Source organism: Falco punctatus (genome assembly GCF_963210335.1).
Source record: "Falco punctatus genome assembly, chromosome: 4".
Classification (NCBI taxonomy): Eukaryota; Metazoa; Chordata; class Aves; order Falconiformes; family Falconidae; genus Falco; species Falco punctatus.
Genome location: NC_137583.1, coordinates 43,571,411 through 43,591,529, shown reverse-complemented (window position 1 = coordinate 43,591,529; position 20,119 = coordinate 43,571,411). Strand labels below are relative to the sequence as shown.

Genomic DNA, 20,119 nt, shown 5'->3' with positions numbered 1-20,119 from the left:
CAGCAGCTCTGTGAGAGCTCAGGGTGTTTGTACTGGGAGGTGCCTGAACAGACTCCAGTATTCTGCAGCAGCTTGGGATACAGGGTGAGTGTTACATGCATACAGGAACTGCAAAGGAGAACAAAGGGATGTGTATTATATTTACAAAAGAATTGTGATTTGGAAGACTTCTCAGTAACACTGGAAAAGTGACAGGGTGCTATAAAAAAAGTATTTCTATCCCATCCTTTATCCTTACATCTTTAAAATGTAAGATGTTTTTATGCTGCCGTTCTTTGTGGAAGTATGACCAAATTCTCACAGAATTCTCTCAGAGCGTTCTCATTTCATGACTCAGAATACGTTTCCTGTCGTCATTTGTTCAGAGACTTACCGGCAGAGTGTAAAGCTTGCTGGTATTAAGATCTGTGGTGAAATGCTATTTCCATTACTTTTGATACATGAGATTCGTTCACTTTGTTCACTCAGGCATGGCTTTAGTAACCATGCATCTGTGCATGATAAGCGAACTCTTTCCTAAATTGCAAAATAATCTGTGCTCTGATAGAGGCAAAGTTACATATTTTTGACCATGAAGTTTCTTACTCCTTTCTTTTATCTCCTTGGATAAAACTTGCCTTCTTGATGAACATCTTTTACCATCCTCATATTAACTGGTGAATTCTCGTTCATCTACTATTGTTGCCTGGTACATCCATAATAATTTTAAGGTTCAAAATACCGGCAAAACTTTTTTTTAAAAAAAATAGCTTAGTTTATAAGAACATGCATTTGCAATATCCATTTACAATAAAGCTTCTCCAAACTGCTGTATCTATGGATGCAGTGTCCAAATTACCCTGTGGATTTCTAAAGGGAAAGAAGGAGGAATGTGTTTGTACACAATTCAGGGTGAATCTAAGTAAAATCTTAGTAAACTGAAATTGAATGTCATTGGTAAAGGACTGCATGCTACCATGCTTAAACCCCCTTGTGACTATGTTATAACCCCCTTCAAACTATTTACTTTATTTCTACTTGAGATTAATCACTGAATTAATCAATGTTCAGTTATACTCAAGAGGAAAGCAAGAGTACAAATTAACACTGATCTTGGTTGTGGTCAAACAACATTCTGAATTATTTAGAGGCAGCTGATGAGTTTCAGCCATTTCCATTGACTAAGAGGATAACATTCTGTATTACAAATGATCTAGAATGCCTTCATGTGTTTACTATTTTTCTTTTTTTGTTTGTTTTTGTTCTATATACTCTTTCAGTCTTAAAACAGGTATTGAACTCTGATGCATTTAGTGCCACTTTGAAAGAGATGATTGAGGAGCTGTCAGAGTAATTACTGTGCAGCAGCTGCACAGCAATTTTCTGCAAATAGGTTCTTTAATTTGCAACTTGTGAAAATCCTGTTGTCAGCAGGGATTCTTGGGAGTATAAATTCACCTCTGAACACATGTTTAATGGTTTGAAGAAACAACAATACCTTGCGGAGTTTCAAGCAGGCCCTGCATAATGGGAATATATGAGTGGTTCTGTAAGATGGAATAAGACAAGATTGTAGGCCCAGAGTCTGTCCCACCCTTGGTTCCCAAAGCTCTCCTGCTGCAGACCCTGCAGCTGCTGTGTGCTACGGGACTGGGGTCAGAGAAGAGCTGCTGTGCTTCCAGAGGTGGGATGGCATAGGGGCACAAGGTGAAGGATGAAAGATGACTGAAGGATCAGGAGTTGATGAAAGGTCTTGTCAGGACTTGGAATAATATCTCATGTATGGGTAGAAGCAAAGAATGAAGTGGAATGAAGTTCACTTTTTATTGTCATGCTCTAATTACTAGTAGGGGTCATACACTTGTGTCTAGTTAAGAAAGGAGCTAAAGCAAAAGCAGGTGATGGTAGTTCTGCCATCCTGATAAAAGCAGAAGGAAGGAAAAGGTAATTGAGCTCACATATAGGGAATAGCTTGTATCATCTTGAAAGAATTTATTTGTAAAAGTTTAAAAAGAAAAAAAATTTAAAAAGGGGCACAGATAATGTGGAAGAGGATACTGTTTTGTAGCAAGCTAGTAGATTTGGGTAGCTACAAAGAGTTCCTGCAGCTGGGGAAAAAATAGATGCCATACAACTTGGAAAGGGTGTAGAAATCCATTTAGAAAGTAATACATGCAGGAAGGAAATAGTTGTAAGAATCCATTGAAACAGTGTCTGTCTTAATAAATCTTTGCTGTCTATAGTTAGTATTTTGCATGTCTTGTCTTTCAGAAATTAAATTTCAAGTTCAAAGATAACTCCGCAAGTTGATGTAAAATGTTTTACCTTTTCTTGGTGCTTTTTTTTTGTGAGCCTGAAAAACCTGGGTGTCAGGTAAAGGAATCTCATTTTCCACCTAAACAGAATTCTAAGAAAATTCTTTGCTGGAAAGTAGAGCTGAGTTTAAAACAGGGCTATGAGCCAAGGAGCTATGTGCGTTGCATGCAGCATTGTCATTATTTGGCAATTCATACAAAATAAAATAGACAAAATCTACAGCTACGTATGTGCTGTTGGTCCTTAACCAGCAGTAGTGACTTCTCTTCGACAGAGTCAAGAAATCTGTCCAAGTTGTATCCCCTAATAAATACACTGAATGTAACAGACTGAAGGTGTTGAAGTTGGGTTTGGGTTTTTTTTCTTTTGGGGAAGAAGGTAAAAATTCTTGTTTAGTTTTCCAACCCAGGCTGCAGGTGCGTCTGCCTTGTTTGCAGTCTTGCACAGAGTTAAAAATATCTATTGCTGCGTGGGCAAGGACCAGGCACGTTGACTCCTCTACTCTGGCTGCAAGGTCGTGCAGCATAGCAAAACTTTACAGATGCTATATAGCTGGTAGTTAGGGACACAGTATGTTTGCTTACTGGCACACAGGTTACAATTTAATGAGAGGACAGAGGAGCAGGCAACGCAGCCTCTGGTGCTGAGCAGAGTTTGCTTTTCATTGTGAAACAAGTGGCCAGACAACTTCACAACTGTTGTGCTTTCTGGCAGTGGTGTGGTCATTTGGCTTTTTTACAGACACAGCTCCTTCTGTTACTTATCCCGTGGTCTGGCACCACAGTAACTAAACCTTCAACAGCACATTGCAGCAGAAACATGCTCTGACATATGCCGTAGAAGGTAACAAATGGCACACAGTCTTTATAACAGCATAGAAGAAAAGACCATAAAGACAGCAAATGTCTACAAAGCTATTTCTGGATCTCAAGAGATGGAGACAGTCCTGTTTCATGAGAACTCAGAGGGAGTATGGAAGTAGAGGAGAGTTAACAGGGCACTATTTTACTTAATATAACCCTCAACCAGGATGTCTTAACATGTATCTTAACATCCTTTGTACAGCCTCTCTTTCTGTGGGATAGAAGCGACTTACTACCACTCCATTTCCCTTACATAAAAGGTAGACACTAGACGTGTATTGTGAAAAAGGAGAACACAGATGCCTTGCTGACTTGAGTAACTGGGATTTTCACAGGAGAAAAGTGTACCTTTACTATTTCCATTGCTATCGAAGGTTTGTCAAAGGCTACAACAGCATAGGGGTTTTAGTGCCTCTTATCTGCTTCTCCATCTGGGTGCTGCCACATTCTTGTTGTGAAGTCTGAAGCTATGTGGCATACTCCCAACAGGTATTCATGCAGAGCATCAGCCCGAGTGAGGCACCAGGGAGATCTTGCCATGGGGAGCCTCATGCGCTTCCCAAATTTAGCAGCATGATAAGTGTCAGGAGGTACCTTAGCGCCCACAGAAATACACCTTTGAAGGATTAGAAAAGCAGAGAGATTATCCACTCCTACCCCAAGTAGTGTGCTTTCTCAAGAATCTTTCACCCACTCCTTTTAGTGCTGATCTCATACTTTTGTTGTGAAAATTAGTAATCTGGGGGTTTAGCTGCTAGCAGCACTCTGGCCTTTTGCTTAAAAGGAGAACATCTAGCACTGTGTTGAAAATATATACCTGAAAGAAGGCCTAAAAGATGATGTCTGAGTCCTTTTTGTAGGATTCTGATATGGAGTGTCCTGATGAAGTGCTGGAGCTGTATCTTTTTGCACTACCATATTTCTCAGATGCTAATTTTATCTAATTCAAGGAAAAAAACAAACAACGGTGCTGTGATAATTTCTATTACTGTGAAGCGGATTTGCATTATCCTGGAAACCCAAATAGGGCAGGTTTAACTAATACATCCTGCCATTTTCCATGACTCATTTGTATTTTCAAGTTTGTTTTCACATCACTGCTGAAAGAGCAGAATTGCGACTAAAGTGTTGTCAGTTACAGTCCTGGCAGGGTTGTTGTCACCCATCCAGTTTTTGCTGTATAATTGAGAATTCAATGCAGCTCTTGCTGAAGAAAGAGATTTTTTTGAGTTGCACTGAGGTTTTGTAAGTGCTTCAGATAACCACAGGTAAAAGCGTCTCGTGTGCTTGTACTGAAGCAAAGACAAGCAAGGCTTTTTTCTTTCTTTTCAGGTCAGTGGTCCTCAGAACAATACTGTATGGTTAAACACAGCTGCGTTTCCAGAAGGATGGTATTGCAGGTTAAATGTTCAACACTAGGGCACTCTGAATTCCAGTCTCAACATAGGGCTGTTGCTACCAAATTAAAATAGTCCACCAGCAGCCTGTTAACACAGCAATGTGTTTATAAATAAGTAATTTCAGCCCTTACTACTCTAACACACAATGGTCAACGCTTCTTAAAAAAAAAGGAGAAATCTTTGAATCTATGTAATATTTCATACCTGCATCCATTTTCTACCTATAGTGCGGGGGGAAGTACATGATACCATGTGAATAGATTCTTCCTGATCCATCCAGCTGTCTGCAACATTGCTGCCTTCTGACAGACTAACACTGTAAAACCCTGACTGTGGTGGAGCTTGGCCTGGTGGACGGTTCAAAATATGCCTTAATCTTGTTAGTCTGAATTTGGGAAATTAGTAATTTGGAGTAAATTCATGTCTGTTATTAAATCAGTGAAAGTGTTTTTCCCCTGTGATTTTTAAAGCAGTATTGAAAGTTGACTGATTCCTTTGAAAGTTTCAGTAAGCTGTTAGGACTACTAAAATTAAATTCTGGTATGGAGTCCTCTATTCTTGACCCACACATAATAGCTGACCGTCAGAGGGATGTTGCACTGCCAGCTGCAGTTGCATGTTTTTTCCTGGTACACTGTAATCAGCCTGTCTCTGAGCAGTTCTGGACAGTGGAGTCTGAAACCTCTGTAACTTCACCACTTTCAGAGATGCCTGTAACTGAGCTCTGTGTGTGCAAAGTGTTTGGAGACTCTTGATGATAATCCCCAAATAATACATTTTGTGCGATTTCTGAAATAATAATTCCAAATATACTGAGTTCTTGCACTCAGGCTGTCAAATTGGAAAAAAAAAAAAGCCTAAATCTTTCCATGTTTTAGCAACAATAAGACCTAGCAGAAACTGCTACAGGTAGAAACAATTATCTAATCCAAATTTGCTGTACAGAACTCTTTTTTCAGGGAAGCTACAAGGCATAGTGGTAAGAAAACACAATTCCTACTAATTTAGTTTAAAAGGCACTTCAGAGTTTTTTTTATTTTTCTCCACCATAACTAATTAATTCCCGTTAAATGGGACCCATTCCGTTATACCCAAGAAACAACTAAAACTGAATCTGTAATAAAGTTCAGCCTAAACTAAACCTTTATTATATAGTACTACAAGAGACGTTCTGTGGGAATAGGCTTGAGAAAACTGGAAGAAATAGATTATTTTGCTCTATGTCTCGCATGCAGAATCTGTAAGCTGATTCATTAATATAGTAAGATATGGTATAGTTCCTTAGAATGCTCATGGTAGGACACTGAGAATAGAAATGAAATGTGTCTGTAGGAATTTCATCAATCTGTCCGTTTTAATTCAGTTTTCTTAGGAATTTTTCATACTCATGACTAATCTGAAAAATATCAACAATACTTTTTTTCATACTACATACAAAAGTATGTAGCATTGCCATTATTACTTTACATGGGGAAGTCAGATGCTGATCTCACACTGTTTTAACATTACTCTTCCACTCTGCTCCTGTAAATGACATTTCTGCCTTTCCTCTGGGTAGCCAAACCCAGCGTCTGAACTAATCAAGAATGGCTGAACATTGAATGCTTTGGGCATTTTGGAACAAAGGAGGCATATTCCAACTCAGAAATTAATGGAGAATGTGATAACAGTATGAAACAGTATCATGTACAGTTATAAGTCCACACATACTGATTTGTAGAAAAGAAAATAAAATGCCTGGTTTGCTAGAGCAACTTCTCATCTCATTTTTCAAGTTCTCAGGATAGGCAGCATGCTGATATTGTTGCCAGCAGTCACCAGAAGCAGTATAACTTCAAATAAGATGGAATACCAAAGAGAATTTTCTGTGTCTGAGTAAAAGATTTTTCTGATGGTGGTTTCCCATTGCACACTATCTGTGTTTGAAACATAGAGAGGATATTACACAAACATCTAGTTCCTGCTTTAAAGCTGGAATAATTTATGCAGGGATTTGTGTTTTGGGTATGTGTGTGGTATAAAGTTGTTGGGAGGCTTGGGGGCAGGGTGGGTTGGTTTGGGTCTTTTTATTATTTTTGAGGAACAATGGGTTTAACTTCTACCTCTGCACCTGGGAGATTTTTAAATTGATCTTTTCCCCCTCTTGTTTGTCATGAAACACATTTGTAAATAATGGACAGTCCATTATATTTGCTCAAGTACAGTCCTATAATAGTCATCCACAACAGAAGAACTTCTGCGTTCCTATCGTACTGATTCATCTTGCAACTGTGGACTTGGCTTTCCCGTATCATTTGCTGGAGGTCAGCTTTGTGGGCTTTCTCAGTAAAGGCAATTAATCTCCTTTTATCAGTGTTAGTACTGTTCAGTGAAATTGCTTGCTCTGTTACAGAGCAATTCAGTAAAGGAAATAGGAAGCTAAACTTGGATATTCTGACTACCAATGTTATATTCTACCTACCAGCTGTCCCCTCACATACCTTTCTTATTTTCAGGTACTTGCTGTTGAGAGTTCTCTGTCATTCCTGTTTTCCCCAAGCCTGTAAGAAGACCTCATATATGCTGTAAAGAGCTTACTAGCTACAATAAAGCATAGGGGTGCAAAGTAGAAGCTGGGCAAGTGAGTGGTATTTGTAAGCAATAATACGCTTCAGTATTGACAAAGAGCCCTAACCTTGTGTGAGATGAAATCCAGCACCTAGTTTCTACAGTCTCTTTAGTTTAAATGTAAAAAAAAAAAAAAAAAAGTGCCATTAGTACATATCTATTTATCTTGTAGCATTTCTGGGCACTTGCACATGTTCTGATTATTATTTGATCACTCTAAGAAAAAAGTGGAAAATACGTTATAGTAAGAGCAAACCTGCAAGCCTGGCTACTTGGTAAGTGTATCTGTCATTTAATGCTTCAGCCACTCGGTGCCAGAGCTTAGCTGGGAAATACTGCTTTGTACTGGAGCCCAGCCAGCTCCGTGGCCTTTCGCCTCTTCAGTGTGGTGTCAAAAGGACATGGTCATATGCTTATGATTGCTTAAGCCTTAGCTGTGGCTTGGAAACTCTCCTGGACTGTAGTGGTTTCATCATATATAAAAAACAAAACAAAACCAAAAACAAAAAATGTGCAGTGCTGTCTCTATAGTAATAGTAATGCTACAGTTATGATAGATGGAAACAAGGTCAACTTTGCAGAGTAGTTAGTCAAACTTTTACTAGGCTAACTGATGTAAACAAAGTGACTTTAAGGTACATAGGGCCTCATCTGAAGGTGAGCATGTAGACTTGAAAGTGAGCTTCATAAGTGAGTCTAATAGAATTACCTCTCTGCGCAAACTTTATCTCAAAAAGTGTAGTCCAATGAAACTATGAGATCCAAAGGGGACAGATGGGTCAGTTGTGTTCGCTTAGTGTTTCTGTCTCTGGCAGCATCTGTGACAGGATACGGGGGTGGGGGGTGGGGAGCTGTGTTTTGTTTTATCTTTAATCTGAACAGACCTACTGAGAGCTCTAGGAATTTGATGCACTTTTAGTTACAAGGTATGTACAGATAAATTCCTCTAGACTGTTCTTAGTTTCCTCTTCCTATGAAACGCTGTTGTCTTCATCTGGGTCTTTTTGGGTTTGCTCAGTACTTTCAGAACCCTAAGCTCTTTATCCTCCTGCGCTTGCCTGCTTCTCCTAGGCAGTGAGATAGGCACGGGTAAAACCAGACGTTTGGTAAGGTTATAACCTTCCTCCCTGCTATGCCTCTGCCTCTTGTGTATGATTTACCTTGGTTACAGCCACCTGAAATGTCAAAGAGAAAACCCGTTTCCCCTGGATGACAGGTATTTTCTGTTTACCATGTGAACTGAAGTCTCTGCCTACTCTGAGGCAAGCAGATTTTTAGATTACATAAGCAAATCGTTAAAATAATTACAGACAGATTTTCTTCCGTGCTTGTAACAAAACGAAGAGGGATAATTACCCTGAAGCTTTTTTGTGCCGTACAAGTTGCAAAGCGTTTTGTGTGTCGGTTCCTTTCGGGCGCAGCGTGCGCCACCTTGTGGACAAGCCACATCATGTCTGAATCCTTGAGACAAATACTTAAAACCATTACACTTTGTGTGCGTGTGATAAAATTGCTTAGTTGCGCAATATGTCAAATAGCACATATTTGTCGCTAAAGGCAAACAATCCCTCTTCTTTGACACTGATTTTGTAATTGAAGTTACTTGAGTTCACTTGCTTCCATTACTTTTGAGAAAGCTGAATTTCTTTTGCTGGGGTATGAATCACATGAATCACTTGTTACCACATGTAAAACTATCAAAAGTAAAATCACTTGCAGTTTTCTTCTTAATGAAGTTTGAATCAATAACTTGGAATTATGTGCATCTGGGAAAAAATCAGAAATAATTCAGAGAAACATCTGTCAAAGGAGCATAATTGTTAGACGCCAATAATAATAAAAAGAAAATAATTTTAGAAATTTCCTTCCTTCAAAAATAAAAGCAAAAATATTCTTCTTATTAGAGACTTAAGCAACTAGTATATTTTTTTTAATTTGAAATTAAGACATCAGTATTCTTTATTGAACCATACTAACTTGATTCTTTCTTGGTAGAAAGCAAGTGACAACTCTTAAGACATTCTTTAGTGACTGAAAAGTCCTTTCCAAAAGCAATAAGGATTTTTTTTACAGGGAAGGCTCTAAAACCCCCAAAGTTTTTCAAAATATGCTTGCTGAATGAGATCACTGCCCTTTTCATGCAGAGATCACAGAGGTCAACAGATTTTCTCTTGTAGAAGTCCTTTAGAGATAGCCCGTTGCCTGTTTCTTCTAAAATTTAAAATAAGACTAGCTTATGGTAAATGTTACCAAAACCAAGTTTGTAAAAAGTAAACCATCAATGGTTACAAAGGTGCAGTTTTTGCTGTTAGCTTAAAAATATGATTCCAATAGGAAAAAGCCTCAAATAAGTTATTTAACTTAAAATCTAATTTGAACTCAGAAGCAATTTTATGTTTAAAAAGATACTGTAATTTAAATTTGATCTAATGAATAAAAATTGCTGGAAATATAAAATGGTGTCGATCACGCTGATTAATGAAACTTTAATGTTCATTGTGCTGGTAGCTCTGTCTGTCCTGCAGGTAGGCAGAGCCATTTCTAGTTTTAGGGTAGATGTTCCTGTTAATTGGTCAGGCAGAGATACTAGAAAGGTGGGTAATTAATAAGCTTTCCCACCATTCACGTATAACAGCATTAATGCTACAGAGGTGTAAGCAGCTGCCGGTAATAATTTGTCACCCAATATTACCAGGTACCTCTGAAGTAGTGAAAGCTACCAAGCAAGTGGCAAAGCAGCTGGATCAGGTGGTTCTGCTGTTGAGATCTACAAATGTGGGTAACATAAGATGCTAAGAGAACTCATGACTTACTAAAGAAACATCTGGGACCAAACCCAACCAAGTATTGCAAGTATTGAAAGATACTAACATCACCCACCCGGATGACAATTAATGAGGTCATGCATGTTTTGATAATCGTAAGGATCTGTGTTTGCTGTCCAGTGCTGTAGAGTTATTTAAGAGCTGGACTAAACTGAGCCATGAATTTGCGGAGCAGCAGTTTATTTTTAGTTACTGTAGATTCTGTTCTGGTTGTAACATGGATCACATGATTTTTCTGCAGGGCAAATTCAGGAGGAGCTGCACGTACAATCAAGACTTGCAGCATCTATGCATACTGCAGAGCAGCCAGCTCTCCAAATCCCAAAGTGCTTTCAGCCATCATGAGAGTTTCTGGTTCGCTCATATTTATTACTTGTGTTTGTAAGGATATTCGATTGTTTACCGATTGCCTTGCTTGTCACGAAGGATTAGTCTGAAAAGACAGAGGTTTCGTTTCAGCTGAGGAGTGTCCTGAATATTTGGTATCCATGTGTAACAAGCCACTCAAGGCTGCCAGCAAATTTGCTGAAGTGCTTTCTTAATGTGTAGCTATAGATGATGAGCTAGCATTTCACCATAATTAGTCATTGTTTTGGTAAATGGGTATTAATCCTCACATCGCTATTGCTGGTTTAGGTTTAGTTCTGTAGCTATGACACTTGTACTGATTTTGTCTCCAGATGGTAAGCTTCCCAGTTTGCTGTGTCCTGCAGACAAGCAATATCAAGTGACAAGATATGGTACGTAATATCTGAGTTTCGTGAACAGGAACTGACACCTTCTCAGCTAAGACTGTTGGCCATTTAATTTATATGCAGACTTGAGAGATTCACTAAAGTGCCTTTAATGAAGGCAGTCCTACCAGAAGTGGGGAACTGAAATATTAAACATTATGTCAAAGCTATTCTTATATCATGTAACATAAGTTATGACAACTGGAGATTATAAACCAGGACACAATTCAATAGCAATTAACTTTGCAGTTGCTAGAACCGCATCAAGTATCACTAAGTTCAAATGTTTGTACCATGAAGTGAGAGTAGCATAAGGAAACACTTACCAGCATCCAGCTTTGCACATAGCGAGTGAGTGATGCTGGGAACAGAGTTTCAGAGAAGTGGATATCTGGACTTAAGGAAAGCCTCATTGGATAACTATGAATTTTTAGCAGCACAATCTTAATCTCTAGATATATTTCTGTATTTCTTGCCTGTACCCCAACTAGGTTGTAATAATTCTGGTGTCCAGACAACAGCTGTGTGAAAGATTATTATGTTAAAATTATGCACAAGAGACTACTGTATCATTCCTTACTCACTTTAGATCCACAGAGTTGGATCAAAGCAGTTCATTAAAATAAGTTTGACTGCTGCCTAAAGTAAAACAACAGGAAGCTTAAAGGTAAGATTTAGATCAGTGGGTTTTTTGGTCAGATACAGTATGAGCCAGCACAGCTGATTTACAGCCAAGACCATATCACAGCTTGGCCAAACAGTAGGTCAGGCATTATTCTGGAGGAAGGGTGAGAAGATGGGATTTTTGCACCACTTGGCAATGGAATCACAGCAGCTGAAATCATGCTTCAGTTCTGTCTACAGGAAAAATAATTAGGCAGCTTTGCTTTTAAAATCACATCCTTCCTGTGCCCTGTCAAGGAAGTAGGGAGATGAATTTGAAGGGTGAATTGTTGGAAAACCATAATTTTCCCCTCTGTTTTCTGATGGCCTCATTAGAGAATCCATCAAATAATGCATGACTTAAAAATGGCAGATTTGTGCTGATTAAATGTGAAGCTTTTCTATCATAACTGTTTATTTTTTGTTGTTTATACTGGAAGACCCATTACTGGCAGTGAATGGTTGGTCTTCTTGTAACCCTTTACATGAAGTGCCAACTGTTCTGAGAAAAATAAATCTATAATTACCTCTTCTGACAGCACACTGCTGTGTCGCTCTCTAGGGGAGACAATATGATTTACACACTTAAATGTTTTGCTGTAATATGAAATAGTGTTTTGCAATCTGGCAGCTGTTATTAACTGTTATGATGATCAACTAAGACTATGGGAGTTGCTAATTAAGAAGGAAGCAGTACTAAAAGAAAGACAATATAAGGTTTGGATTAATTTAGCAATTACCAACTGTAATCCTGGGGGATCATTTGCAGTTTCAGACTTGATATGCTACTTCTGTTTCACATAATAATTCCATTAATATTTCAGTCTTCCACAAGCATATTACCCCACGTATTACCAACTTGCAGATGAAATAAATGTCTTTTTTTCCTTAATGGTCATGCTAGGCAAGGCACATACAGTGAGGAGAGTTCACGCTTGTGAAAGAGGATTGCAGGTGTTTAGTATCAAGAGGAGTTGTTGCAATACCTTGGCCTCCCCCGGGAGAAGCAGTCTGACCCTGCTCTGTGGAGGCAGGGAAGCCCACCTCAGTGCATCTGCCTGGCACATGGATAACCTCTAGGGTAAGGAGTTCCCTACCTGCCACGATGGTGGTAAAGGGGCAGCTGCAGCCTCAAAAGAGAGAACAGCACCACTAGGAAACGCTCAGCCGAGCACCGGGCAGAAGTGTCCAAGTGGCTTCTGTGAGGGGTGTGTGGGGGGTGAAGAGACCTGAGAGCAGTTTAAAAGCTCAAAACTTTTGGAGATTTCACCCTTTTCATCCCACTGGTTTCCAGCACCAGGGGCTGGTAGGGAGTTGGTGGGTGTGGGGTCACCAGGGGAAGTGTAAAAGACACTGGAAGAAAATGGGAACTGAAAAGGAAGATGGTTTTGTGTGAGATGACATGTGTCTGGCAGCTGACTTGAAGTCATTATTTATCTATCGTGAGGCTTTCTTTGGTTTTTTTTTCCCTACCAGTTCCACACTGGTGTGGAGCAATAGTTTTGTTTTGGTACATGAACTGAAGCAATGATGCTGTCAGTCACAGGGTATTTATCCTCCATTATTACAACGGTACTTGGTTTTAATTATTGCAGACATTTTTATGTGCGCTCACCGTTAAAAGTAGCTTAGAGAATAAAACTGAAGCTGTCTGCACAGTACAATCAGAAAGTGCTGAAGTTACTGCAGGGTGGGTTTGGAAGGTGATGAAACCCTAAACCACTGAGCTCAAAATCTTGAGGCTCAAGTGGTTCCTTTAGCTATTGCTTCACTGCCCAACAGGCTGGGAAAAGGCCATGCAGAAGTTGAAACTAACTTCTGCACTAAAGTTAACTGAGTTAACTCAGAGTACACAGAATTATTACATGGTAACATTATTCCTTCAAAATGTGGCTCTTGCCTCTCCTTCATTACCTTGACTCATGAAGCATTTGGCAGATTTTTAATTTTTGGGTTTTTTTTTAGTATTTACCAAATCAACTAATATGCTGTCCCAGTCTTTGTTTTATCAAAGTTCTAAGCCCTAAATCCAACCTAAATGAGAACATACTTAAAAGCGAAAGTCAATGACACTATCTTTTTCTTTCCTGGTCAACAAACACTCGGAGTGCCAGTCGTTCAAAGCACTGTATAAAACCCCGTAGAATTAGTTAAGGGGACTGTATTCTACCCTGAGTGGTTTGCATTCAGAACTCAGCCAACATAGCGGTAATTTACTGGGTGCTAACAAGGGAGCTCTTGCTACTTTGGTAGGGATACGCAAACTGAGTTTTGTGGCTACTGAATACACGTGTGCGACCACCACCTTCACAAAGCCACAGTGCCTCACAGAGGTCCGTCAGTTTGCTGCTGTACCTCATGGTTTTTTCCTGTCCCTCAGCAAGCAGTCTCAAAGAAAGCTCAAATCTTCCCCGCCCCCCCACCCCCACCTTACACACCAGTGCCTAAGTGCAGCTAACACCCCCAACGGGAAGGCTTTTCTCAGCCAGCCAAAATTCCTGTTTTCATGTTCCTGTCTACTACAAAGGAGCTGCTTAGGTAACTGAATCTCATCTGGGCAAACTGGGTGCCCAGCTCATGACAGCTAAGTATTACCAGTGCTTGGAGGACACCTCAGCAACATTGAACATACACTTTACACTGAAATGTGGGATGTGTAGCTTGTTTTCGGCTTTGAGGCTTGAAGTGTGAACCTCAAAGCTCCTGTCACACGGTGGCTTGGCTAGTCAGTGAGAGAGAACCTCCCTTGAAGATTGGCTGCTGTCAGCCAGAGGCAGCAGAACATCTCCATTTGTACCTTGGACCTGTAGAACAGAATATTGATTTACACTTGTGGCACTGACAGTATATGTGTTTTATTATTGGTTAAAACACAGGTGAATTTTAAAGAAGCAAAGTTTGACCCGAGTCACTAGAAATCAAATGACATAATAGCAAGTGGTACTAGTCTTTTGTGGTGTTGTGGGGGTTTTGGTTTCTCTTTGTTTTTTTTTTTAATTGATGCATTATTTCTTAAACCAGATGGGATTGTTTGCTAATCAGTTGGACATGTGGTTATGTTACACCATGTGGGTGACATATATGCTTTGTAATGACCTAGGCTTGTCTTAAATGTCTTTTTCTAGAAAGTCAGCAAAGTTTGTCTGGAACTAATCAAAAGGTGTAGAAACTCTTATTTCTTCAGTTAGCTTGTTCCAGCTAATTATCACCTAATTATTTAAATGGAAAAATAAGACATTAATCTTGATTTTCCTATCTTTGTGCTGTGAACATTGATTTTTACTATACTTTTCTCCCTTTGATTAAAAGATCATTCATTCACCATCTGATACTTTCTTGCTATAATCCAGTGAGTGATTTGGCACAATAGTTTTCTAAACTTGAAGAAACTCTATCATTCCATAATTAAAGAGACTCAATACTCACACTAAATACTTATCTTTATATTAGTATTACCAAATTAAGGAGAAACGTAAGAAAAACCTGTGCATTCTATATACTGATTGTTTTGACAAATACGTACAATTACATTTGTTGAACTTCCTTACTTCCCAGAAAACTCTTTATCCAAATTCTTTAGAAGTAACGCATAACAGTATCTGATAATGGAGAATAAGAGAACAAGAGGGGAAAAAAGACTATTTTGACTCCAATAATTACACGTAAATCCTCTCCAGTTAACTTTTTGTCAGTGTTATACACAAAGTTACATGAAAAAGAATTTAGCTTATAGGTGAACTAAATTCGCTGTGAGGCTCAGAGAAAAGATTTAGCATTAGTAAAATCAGTACTAAGCTATACCACTTTAATAAAAAGCTCGGCTTTCTCAGGCAATCAATATTCCCAGGGGCAGAAGCTGAATTTGATTGAATACCACCTGACCACCTGACACTGTAAGTGTAAATAATTTGTTCTTCATCAGTATTGATCCCTTCTGGAAGTTCATGCCCTTGGGACTTTGAATTAGTTTTTTTTCAACCAATTGATGCTTGCAGCAGTGAATTACATAGAAATGATAATTCTGGATTTTTGGTCTGGTTTGGTTTTGTTCATTACTTTAACATAAATCTTCCAAAATATTTGGAAGTGTTGCTTATCTAGACGGTGCTGCTGTTTGTGTGTCTTTTTTTTTCAACCCCATCAAATTTGCCTGTTTCTCTTTTTAAATGTTTATATTGTGAAACAGAACCTACGAGTGGCTTAAATTTTAGCTTTAAAAATGTAGTTTTAATTAAAAATATTAAAAATAAAAATTTAGCTTTAAAAAAGTCAGGATATTGACCAGCAGTTGCAGTACCAAAATGACTGGCTGTATTTTGCTTGTACTAACTGTTTAAATTGAGTTATTGTTCTGTTTGCTTTGCAACTTGAATCAGCCATTGCAACAGGGGGAAAAAAGCAAACATTCTTTCATATTATTCATCTTAATGTATGTACCTTGCTTTCTTTGTAAATCTATGTGTGTACATTGATTGCTGGTCTGAAACTGCATTCTGGCACAACTCTAAGTATCCAGTATCACTGAAATGATCAAAACTGATAGAAATTCTTTTCTAGCCTCAACAAATCAATATATGCAAAAGAACAACAACAAAAAGTCGACTTGTATGTGTGCCAGTCCTATGATTTCCAGGCAGGAGAAAAATAAGGTGACATTAAGATTTGCTTATTTTACACAGAGGGCATATTACAGTATGTGAAATATGGCTAACAGGCTTTTAAATGTACATCAACTTCTAAACGTTGTTTAATTTCTTTGGTGGATACTTACTGTTGTAAAAGCAAAAGCTAATACAGCTAGCATGCATTCATTTTGTGGGCTGAACTGACATCTACCGGTGTTCTGTAATATGGTGATGACAAAATAGGCACAATATTCTGTGTACGTTTCCATGATGCTTTTAGCAGCCCTGCTAATGACTTGGTAGAGTTGAGAAAAGCCTGACAGCCAAAATGCAGCAGGTGGAGCTGCCTAGCACATCATGCCACCAGGCAGGGGATGGATTGGGGCTCTTGCAGTTACAGCATACTGCATCCAGGCTTCAGGCTTCTGAAATTGCCATGGGGCATTTTTTCATATGATTATTTAAAACAAATTATAATCTTCAGGTAAACAGCTCATGGGGAGTGGGGGATTTCTCTTAATTTCTAACCACATTTCCCCAAGCATGCCTTGAGCTGGCGCTGCCCATGTCCCCACTCAGTCACTTGGTTTATGCAGAAAAAGAACTTCTGTGGGTCCCACCACACAGGTGGCCACCTAGGAGAAGCTGTGCTGGGTTTCCCTGCAGGGTGGGCAGAAACCCTGGCTAACCCAGGCAGGCCAGCGGCCTACAGCTCATAGATGCTGCAATGGCCTGGCCCACTGTAGACTTGCTAAAGCTGATGCTTCTGTCACCCAGTGTTAGCCGGCAAAGGACTGGAAAGGAAGAAACTGGTGAATGGCGAGATAGGTGCGAAGGAGGAGGGACAGTAAGAAGAAATATGCTCATGCACAGGTAATTGGATGCTGACTGCCTGCTGTATTTGGACACTTGGTGGAAACAGCAGCAGGGCAAAAGGGAGCAATGTTATTGAGGTCCCCGAGGAGGAGTAAAAGCTGTAGCATGAGCCGGCCTCTAACTAGATGAAAGGAAAAAACACAGGAGAGCATGGCAGTCAGGGTAAGAAGGCTCAGAGTTGAAGGTTGTGTCTTATTTCACCCTGGGAGATGTGTTCAGTCATGGCTTCTCTCCTGCAGCTTCTAAGCTGCTCATAGCCACCTGGGGAAGGGGATATAGTTACAAAGAGAACAATTATTCCAATTTTAGTTAAGCCAGGGCACCAAAGCCAAAATTACTCATATTCTGCTCCTGAGAAAAGTATCGTAATATCTCATGTGATTTCTTGATAATGATGAAAATTTATTAGCCTCCAAGTCTAGTTCTGCTCTCAGATTCAGATGCTAACTGGCAGGAAGGACTGAACGCTGCTGTATCACCCCCTTCCCCCAGATCAGGGGACTGGGAGTACTCATGCTGCCAGAGCCCTCCTGCCCCACCATCTGATGAGGCCCCCCAAGCACCGTACCGTACCCACAGGGGATTCAGCTGAGCTCAATGCTGGGCTCGCTGCGGTGAGAGCCCCTCCTGTCCTGTGAAACCTGAATCCCGGCTCTGGGGTTCGTTTGCCTTGAGCCTTTATACCTGTTACTTAGGGTGAGGTCCAAGAAAAGATTTAAGCAGAAAAATAGGACTTTAATGGATTTTAGATGCTTTTGCCCAAAAGGCCTAACGCACAATCCCTGCCGAGCCCCCAGGAGTTACTGACTCCCTTCAGCCTAAAGTAGATTAAAGCACTTAAATCCCAGCTCTCGCCAGCGGGCCCCCCAGCCGCAGCGGGAGGTCCTTGCCGCGTCCCTCCCAGGCTACCTGGCCAGGAAGGCATCTTGTGTTACCTTGGTGCTGCTGGGATGGGTAGAGGACGGAGTGACATACTCTGTGTTTTCCAAAGACTGAATCCCATGTAATCGTCTGTAAAGGCACTAGTTAAGATCACTGTATCTGTTAAGGATTTCTTTGATCGTTTTATGTTTTTTTTGTATTAGGTGCTGTCTGAAGTCACCGATCTTGCTCACGCAGCAGGTATGGGAGAATCGGGGGAGGGCGTTTTGCTCCTGTGCTACCAAACGTGGCGTGTGGCGACGCCGACCAGGGGCCGGCTGAGGAGCAGCCGCTACTGCGGGCAGGGCTGCAAAGGGAGCGCCGGCCCGGGGCCCTCCTGCCGCCCCGCCGGGGCCCCGCTGGACGGTCCCTGCGGGGCAGCGGGGGCGTGCGGCTCCCGCCCCCCGGCGGCGCTCCGGCCAACGGGCCGCCCTCCCCGGTTTCGGGGGAAGGGGGCGGAGGACAGCTAGGGTGGGGACGGGCCGAGCGCTGCGGTTCGCAGGCCGCGCTCCGGCGGAGAGGAGGGCAGGAGGCGCCCGCTGCCAGCGGTAGGAGCGGCGGGGCAATGCGGGGCGCCCGGCCTGTGCCCCGGAGCCCGGCTGCTGCCGGCCGGGACGCGCGGCCGCGGCGGGCGGGGGGGGGTGCTCCGCTGCCGGGGCCGCTGCCAGCCCTTCCGCGGCGGGGGGGTGCTCCGCTGCCAGCCCTCCCGCGGCGCCCCGGCGGGCCGGCCGCTGGTGCGGGGCCGGCCGTGTTGCGAGCGGCGCCCGTCCCGGCGGGGCGGCCCGGGAGGGGCTGCGGGAGAAGCGAGACGCGGCGGGCGCCGGGCTCGGGCGGAGTGGCCCCTGCCCCGAGCGGGCTGGGCGGCGGCTCGTTGGCGGAGGGCTCTGCCCGGGGGGCACCGGCCACGCACCGGGGTTGTTGGGGGCTTGGTGCAAGTCCCGCATTAAACGTCGGTAACATCAGCTGCTGGGGAGAACACGCTGGGCAGCAGCATTTCTGTTTTCCTAGTGTAAAATCCGGTGCGACCCAAGTGGCATTGGTTGTTTTTACATAATAATAATAAGGATTATTTTTTTGGTAATTATTCTTGAGTTTCATTCCCTCGTGAACGCCTGAGAAATTTACACAACTTTAATGCTTCTTGACGGTAAACAGGGAAGTTAATGTCAGGCCCTCGGGTAACCGAGATGGTGGCTCAAGCAAGTGCTGTGTTGGGGCTTCCCCAGTGCTCTGATAAACCTGTATCTCCTGCCTGGTGGCTTAACAAAAAGATTAGCCTTTAGCCCGTGTTTCATTCCAGGTGCTGCCGGTCAGCAGCTGGCAAACTCTTCGGGTCAGGGAGCCCCTGCTGTGGGGTTGGAGAGCAACTGGGGATTTCTAGTGAAGAGGGCTGAGTAGAACTTGTTTAAGGGATTAAATCGCGACAAATTTTATCAAGAGACAGAGTAGGGGAAGCACAACAACATATTTGCTTGGCCAGGCTGGCTTAGGAAAGCTGTATTTGTAAGCAGTTATTTTCTGGTTGTTTTGTTTCTGTTTTGTGGAGGGGTTTTTTTGTGTGTGTTTTTTGTTTGTTTGTTTTGGGGTTTGGTTTTTGTTGTTGTTTTGTTGTATACTAAGCAGAGATGGGTTATTACCTCCTCTTTCTCTTGTCACTAGGCTAATCTTCAAGTAGTGCCCAGGATGGTGAGAGACACGTTTGTACTGCCTGTGTGAAGCAATAGTTCAAATATCTCTTGACATTTAAAGCAGAAGGGACATTAGCAAAACTAAGTTGAAAAGCTGGAGTTGTGTTTACCTCCACAATACTCAGTATTTTGGAGAGGTTATTTGTAGTCCTGATGTCATCTTGTTCTTTATTAGGAATTTCTGTTTTGATAGATAACTTAAAGGGACTAATACTTGGTTATAGTTTTATAAGTCACTGGAGTACTTGGTAAATGTTATCTGTGCTTTGGATTTGAAACTTTAAGAAAAGGAAGGCACAGGAGAGGTGGTTGCCATGCCAGGGGTGCTGCCAAGCACTGTGAAGACCTGAGACCTGTTTGTATCTGTCTCCAGGAAGGGGGGAAGAAAAAGGTGAAAAAGCATAGCGTTTTAAAATTGAACTAGCTTTCCAAAACTAGTCAATGGTAATAAATAAAAAATGCATCATCATTTAAAAATAATTATTGAATATTACATATCAAGACTAGAAGTGTTCATGCTGGAAGTTATGATCGTGACAATTTTTAAAGCTATGAAAGGGTGTTGATTTCTTGGAACTTGCTCTTCAGTAAAGCAGAGGTGAGGACATCTCAGTCACACAAT

The 20,119-nt window shown here is 41.4% G+C and overlaps 1 protein-coding gene and 1 long non-coding RNA gene across 7 annotated transcripts in view; one reads left to right on the top strand and one right to left on the bottom strand.

Moving 5' to 3' along the window:
* LITAF (lipopolysaccharide induced TNF factor) overlaps positions 1 to 20,119 on the top strand; it is an 88,943-nt gene that overhangs the window by 56,078 nt on the left and 12,746 nt on the right. For 5 of the 6 annotated variants that reach the window (XM_080386868.1, XM_080386865.1, XM_080386867.1 and 2 more), the window contains exon 1: positions 18,217 to 18,357. The exons of the other annotated variant lie outside the window; for it this stretch is intronic. The gene's annotated coding sequence lies outside the window, so the exon portion shown is untranslated. Of the gene's footprint in view, positions 1 to 18,216; positions 18,358 to 20,119 lie in introns of those variants that run through there. 6 annotated transcript variants of the gene reach the window in all.
* Positions 743 to 18,006, bottom strand: LOC308063641. Its single transcript, XR_013928024.1, has 2 exons — positions 17,824 to 18,006; positions 743 to 14,191 (listed from the first exon to the last, which is right to left on the bottom strand). It is a non-coding gene; the product is annotated as an uncharacterized lncRNA (long non-coding RNA).